A 6,988-nucleotide genomic window follows, 5' to 3' on the forward strand; every position below is an offset into this window, starting at 1 on the left:
AGGAAGCTTTGAGAGACCACTTTTTTAACTGTTATCACGAAGTGGAGAGAACAGGCTGAAAGTAGGTCAAGTCTATGAACACTCATAGCCCATCTCCAGCTACTTACTTCCTCTAGGAAGGCTGAATGTCCATACAGTCTCTCCAAACAGCACCACCCACTAGGGATCAAGTGTTCAAATGCTTTGGGAGCATTCTCATTCTAAGCCCACACAGGTAAGCTATACCACCACACTAAAACTGTTTTTGCTGCTTGCTGTTTGGGGGTCTTAGAATTGAACCTTGGCCCAATGCATATTAAACAGGTGTTTTACCCTGAATTATATCAAGCTCCAGTGTACATACTTAAGAGCCTATCTAAACCAACAACCTCAAATGATTTAATTTTGTGTATTTCAAAGGACAACTTTCCTGTGTAGTGTAATACACATTGACAACTGAAATACTATCACATAGACATAATAGATTTTGCAACTGAAATTAATTTTCTATACAAAGACTCAACCAATATTACTTTCACAACAGTGTTAATGATTATTACATTTCTAAATGCACTTGAGTGAATGGGAGGAGGGAAGGAAGTGGGAACTTGGATTGGTATTTTTTAAAAATCTAAAAGAGAAAAAGAATTTATTTCCACCATTTTAGTTGTATGTAGTGTATATTTGTGGGTTTGTGTGAATGAATGCAGGTATCTATGAAAGCCAAAAGTGTTGGATCTCTAGGAGTTGAAGTAATAGGCAGTTGTGAACTGCCAGATGTGAGTGAGTACTGGTACCCAACTCAGGTCCTCTGGATGAGCAAAAAGTGTTTTTAACCCCTGAGCCACTTCTCCGGAACCCTCAAATATACTTACTAAAACCTCCAGGAATTCACTCATTCATTTATTCAACATACACTAATGATGGTATACTACAGACTAATATCTTCTAGATGTTACAGATGGTATGGTGCAGTAACTTACTAAATGCTTACTCTCTTAGAATATATTTTGTGTGTGCTTCTGTTACTGCTGTTGTTTAGAGAGTTGAACAGCAAACAAGAAATGAAAACAGTAAAAGTCAGGAAGAAAAAACAGTGGAACAATCATTCAGGAAGTGGTCATGTTAAAATCTAAATTAAGTAGCTGTGAGGACATAAGAGGAGGGGACACGTAAATTGATTCTTTAATGACCAAAAAAAAAAAACAACAAAGCAAATGAACAAAGGTGATGATAAGGTACCATCCAAAAAACCTTATGGAGGTGAAAGTGTGGCAGGCAGAGGTAGCTTGGACCGATGTGGTAGCTACAGAAGCGGATATGTTCAGGCTATATTTTTGAAAACTGAAAAATGGTTAATTTTTTTAAAAATATGGAATTAGAACAGTTTGTCTATATAGACATACACACATGGAGAGAGAGAGACACCCATTTTGTACACACTCATATAGTGGGAGGAACTATCTGGGATGTTGTATTATTGATAGTGCAATCTACTGCAAGGAATGGAGAAAGTTATAGAAAAGAAAGGTTTTTGGAATGAGTAGTTTCATAGTTTGGGTTTTAAGCATCCATTAAAGGGTCATCTGTCAAAAACTTGGTGACCATGTTAGTGTAATTGAGATGCAGAGCCTCGAAAGTAGGGGTCTAATAGAAGGCCTTCAGGTCATTGGGGTCTGCTTTTGAAAAAGTTTGTACCCAGTTCTTGTTATCTGGAATTCTAACCGCATGGAGAAAGATTTCTGATATGTGTTTCTGCTATGATGTATTGTCAAATACTCAAACAAACAGAATTAATTGAAAGTAGATGGACACCTTAGAAAACACCAGTCAAGAATAAACCTTTTCAATTTATAAGTTGATTTGTCTTACATAGTTGTCACAGGGCAAGAAACCTGACTAGTGCAGTAGAGACCATCACCGAATTTTGGAGAGTAACGAAATATTTATTATACTTCAGCAGAGATCTCAATTAGGCAGGCTAGCTTTGAGACTGAAGGTCACAACTCCATATTTAAATATTAAAAGCAAATGAAACCATATAAAATAAGACATTCAAATTTTCCATTTAAAAAGTAGCATTCATTATAATCTCTTGGTTTTTCTTTCATGTGTGGGAAGAACTCTAAATGGATCCTAAACATCGTGTTTTGAAAGTGGAACTCTATACAGAAAGCCATGTAAAATGGCTTTTTCCAAACGGGTATTGTAAGAATAGAGACTTCTTGTTGAGGTGTTTTACATGACTGTGGAAAAAGGAACCTTCTCCTCATGCTCAGATTCCTCTTGTTTGTTTATTTTTTGATTTTTGGGACAGGGTCTCCCTAGGTAACCTGGCCTCAAACATGCCATCCTCTTGCCTTAACCTCTGGAACTCACTGTGTAGACCAAGCTGGCCTTGAACTCGCAGAGAGCCACCTGGCTCCACCTCCAAGTGCTGGGATTAAAAGTGTACACTACCCTTTTCAGTTCATTCTGATTTCTACTTAAGAACTGAATTGCAGTCTAAAAAAATCTGTAGAGAATAACTGCAAATACTCACCTCAGCCCAAAGCTCAAAAGTTCTATAAACAAGTTTATTATTTTGGGAGGTTTATTTGTTTTATTTTTTATTTTTTGAGTTTCTCTGGGTAGCCCTGGCTGTCCTGGAACCTGCTATGTAGACCAGTCTGGTGTTGAACTCAGAGATCCACCTGCTTCTGCTTTTCAAGTAATGTGATTAAATGTGTCTGCCACCACTGCCTGGCAAAGCAAGCTTATTCCTCAGAGGTTTTGAAGAAGATTATCACAGATAGAAAAGTTCACTCTGAATTATAGTAAGCACACAAATACTTATAAATAGGTTTATAAATACCAAATAGGTTTATATAGACATAAAATCACATTTTGTATATAAAATTACTTCTTTTTATTTTCATAGAATGACACCAGGGCCTGGCATCCAATGGCTAATGATTACATACTAAGTACATAGATGACAACGTGTTTTAGTCAATGTCTTCAGTCTTACATATATGTACACCTTTGGGTGACACTACATGCTAAAGTCCATATCTTAAAAATCTGGTAAGAGCCGGGCGGTGGTGGCGCACGCCTTTAATCCCAGCACTCGGGAGGCAGAGGCAGGCGGATCTCTGTGAGTTCGAGACCAGCCTGGTCTACAAGAGCTAGTTCCAGGACAGGCTCCAAAGCTACAGAGAAACCCTGTCTCGAAAAACCAAAAAAAAAAAAAAAAATAAAAAATAAAAAAATAAAAAAATAAAAATCTGGTAAGATTATGAGGTATACTTTATGTAACTTTTGTTTTTGATAATAATCCAAAGAATATTTCCATATTAAAAGTTTTTGGATATGGAAATAAGGTCTCATCTTTCAAATAAAGTGTTATTGAACAAAGTAGTTTTAAAGATTCTCTATGCCATTATATCATGAATGTAGGTAGAGATGCCCAAATATATTTCAGATCCAGTGACTCTTCCGGTTGTGTGTGCATGTACTGTTTCTTTTCTGGTGCTTCAAGGTTGTTTGCTGTGCTCTGCTTCAATATAATAAAAATTCCTTACTGGGAAGGTCCACTAAAGAGCTATAAAAAGTGTATCTACTGTAGCAGACATCTTGGTCCTTCCCCTTGCCTTACTCATCCCAGTCACTCTTGAACCGTCCAATGATAAGCTTTGAAGCTGTGTGGTCTTCTATCAGTAGAACTGTTTTTACAAATTCATAGCTCTCTTTTTTGTGTTTAGTGTATGTGACTGCTAATCGAGTTCAGGCTGTTTTAGCCTTTAAAAAAATCCTAATAACCCCCTTTCTCACCTGGTATCTCATTAAGTTGACAATGTCTTTAAACCCTGTTTGGCAATCCCTAATATACCACCGTGATGCCCACGGAAGACAGGGCAATGTGGAAGTCCATCTACTTCCTTAAGATCATCCAACTTCTGATGATTAGCCGAAATACTTCTTTGCAGGAGCAGACAATGTAGGCTCCAAGCAGGTGCAGCAGATCCACATATCCCTGTGAAGGAAGGCTGTGGTACTGATAGGCAAGAACAACTCATTTGGAAAACATCCCAGCTTGGGATAAACTGTTACATCATATTCAAGGAAATGAGGACTTTGTGTTCACCAAAGAGGACCTCACTGAGATTAGAGACACGCTGCTGGCCAATAAGGTATAGGCTGCAGCCCATGCAGTTGCTATCATCCTAGGTTAAGTCATTGTGCCAGCCCAGAACATAGATCTGAGGCCTGAGTAGACATCTTTCTCCCAGGCTTTAGGTGTCATCATTAAAATCTCCAGAGGTACCATTAAAATTCTGAGTGATGCACCGCTGATCAAAACTGGAGACAAAGTAGGAGCCAGTGATGCCACACTGCTGAACATGCTAAACATCTCCCCTTCTCCACTGGGTTGATCATCTAGCAGGTGTTTGACAATGGCAGCATTTACAACCCAGAAGAGCTTGACATTGCAGAGTAGACTCTGCATTCTCACTTCCTAGAGGATGTCCTAAATGTTACTGGTGTTTGTCTGCAGATTGGTTTCCTGGCTGTTGTCTTGATGCCACACTCTATTACCAATGGGTCCAAGGGGGTCCTGGTTTTGCCTGTGGAGACTGAGTACACCTTCCCACTTTCTGAAAAGATCAAGGTCTTCTTGGCTAATCCATCTGCTTTTGTAGCTGCTGCCCCTGTGGTTGCTACCACCACCATTGCTTCTGTTGCTACTGCAGCCACAGACAAGGTCTCTGACTAATCCACTCAAAGTAACCAACTCAGTCAGCTTAATTTGAGAGACATGGAAATAAAAGTTTGCTTCTATTTAAAAAAATATAATGACATAATAATTTCCTTGTCAATGTTTCAGATTCTGTGGAAAGCATTTATGTTGTTACTAGACATATGTGCAACATTTAATGCCTATGATTTAACTGTTATTTATTTACACTGTGCATTTCAAATGAGTTGTGACATTTTCTTTTCCATCATCTTATTAATAATGTTTCAAATGTATTATGAAAAAATAGTTGTCTTTAATCATAAGACAACAGATAGTTTCAACTATTGTTGCACAAATGAAAATTCAAAATGAGATTAAGATGTAGTTGGGTAAATAGTTAAAATTTGTTCATTTAATTCAATTTAAATTTGCAGTTACTGGAAAGACAAAAAGATACAACCATACTCTTGATAGTCACTGGGTACAACAGAGCGAAATGGGCATGTAAAAGATAGGAACACCAACTGCAACATGAGCTATGTGTACCCAGGGCTGAAATGGTTTGGGTTCTGCCTTACAGACTTTTTTCAAAGTGAAAACATTATATTTCCCATTCCTTTAATTAAAGTGTTTTATAAGCAATAATTCACAAATTTTTTATTTAGTATGGTGGTATATATTTATAATCTCAGCACCTGAGAAGCTAAGACAAGAAGATATTGAGTTCACCATTAATTTGAGCTACACAGTGAGATCTTATTTCAGGAAAAAAAAAATTCTATCAATCTTATGATCTACCAGGATTCTTTCCTTGAGCCATTAGGGAATAATTACAAAAAAAGTTCGATGTATTTTCAACATAGCCCTTTGAAACCATAGCATCGTGTTGTTCTCCAACTAATATGGTCTCTCAGTATGACTAAACTTAGTTCAGCACTCTTAAGAGGCAAACCCATAGCTGTGAAGATTGAATTTGAAAGTTTCTCATGAGGGCCCTGTGAATTCGCCCTGCTTTGGCTTCTGTATAAGATGAAAACCTTTCACTGTGGAGGTCTTCTATATGACATTTCTTTATTAGAGAGCAAAAAAGCTCATTAAAAAAATAAGGGGAAATAAAGTTTCTGAGGATGATGAAATAAGGAAGGGTATAAGAAACACTTAAAATATATTCTCTCTCTCCCCTCCTTCCTTGTTTTGGTGTGTGGTGTGTATATGTATGCATGTATGTATGTGGGTACACCTATGAACTCCAGGGATTCTCTTATCTGTCTCCATAGCACTGACTGGGATTACATGTGCATGCCATCAAGTCCAGCTTTTCACATGGGAGATGGGGATATGAACTAAGGTCTTTATGCTTGTGTACTTAGCATTTCACCAACAAAGCCATCTCTTTAGTTTCTGATTTATCCATTTTTTAAAAACACGATGTTAATCCTGGTTATTGACAAACTAAAGACCAGAATTTGGTTATGGTAAGCTTGGCTGAGATCTTATCTTTCACTTTATTTCTCAACTTACAAATTTACGATATTAAATTGTCCTTGTCATGCTCACAGTAACCTCCCAAAGGTAATCCTACACCCTTACTTGCTCTTTTGTCAATATTTGCCGTCAGTACACCAATCATACTTTATACACATCATCATGTCATCCCGTGACATATGATTTTAGATTTACTTGCATGTATTTGGTCATTCTTGCTCAGTATCCCTTTAAGATTATTTTTTATAATTTATATGCTTCAGTATCTTGCATCAGATGTTCCCTTTTTCCTTACTATATATCAATAGTTTCTCAATTTTTTAATTCCCCAAGAGTCACTGAGAATATAAAATTTGTGCACTAACTCCAAGAATATGCCCTTGGGTGCAGACCAAAAAGTTTCCACACTATTTAAGCTAGTTCACAAGATAAGACGTTTTCCCTTCTTCTATACAATGTTATAATCTTCTTGACATACCACCAATATGCTAATTCATAAATTTGTACTTTTTGCTAAGATCTGTTTGACCCATATGCCGTACTCATATATAACTGCCTACTGGGTTTTTCTCATGTCCCTCTGATGTATAAAATTCAATGTTCAAATGTAACTCATCTTCTCTGAAACCTGGACCTGCTTCGTTGCTCTTTGTCATGCCATATCCGATCACCACTGTCTAATTAGAGCAGAACCATTCCTTTCATCTCCCTCACCTAATCAGTCAGAATGGCTGATCTGTCTTCAGGATGTCTTTTTTAAAAGCTCAGTTTTTTCCATTCTAGTGATTGTCAACTTTTCACAAG

General features: G+C 37.3%; 1 pseudogene; it reads left to right on the forward strand.

Annotated features, from left to right (window-relative positions):
* Positions 1-3,857: 3,857 nt before the first annotated feature.
* Positions 3,858-4,735, forward strand: LOC119809236 (annotated as a pseudogene).
* The last annotated feature ends 2,253 nt before the right edge of the window (positions 4,736-6,988 follow it).

This window comes from Arvicola amphibius, chromosome 3, assembly GCF_903992535.2.
Source record: "Arvicola amphibius chromosome 3, mArvAmp1.2, whole genome shotgun sequence".
In the NCBI taxonomy this organism is placed as follows: domain Eukaryota; kingdom Metazoa; phylum Chordata; class Mammalia; order Rodentia; family Cricetidae; genus Arvicola; species Arvicola amphibius.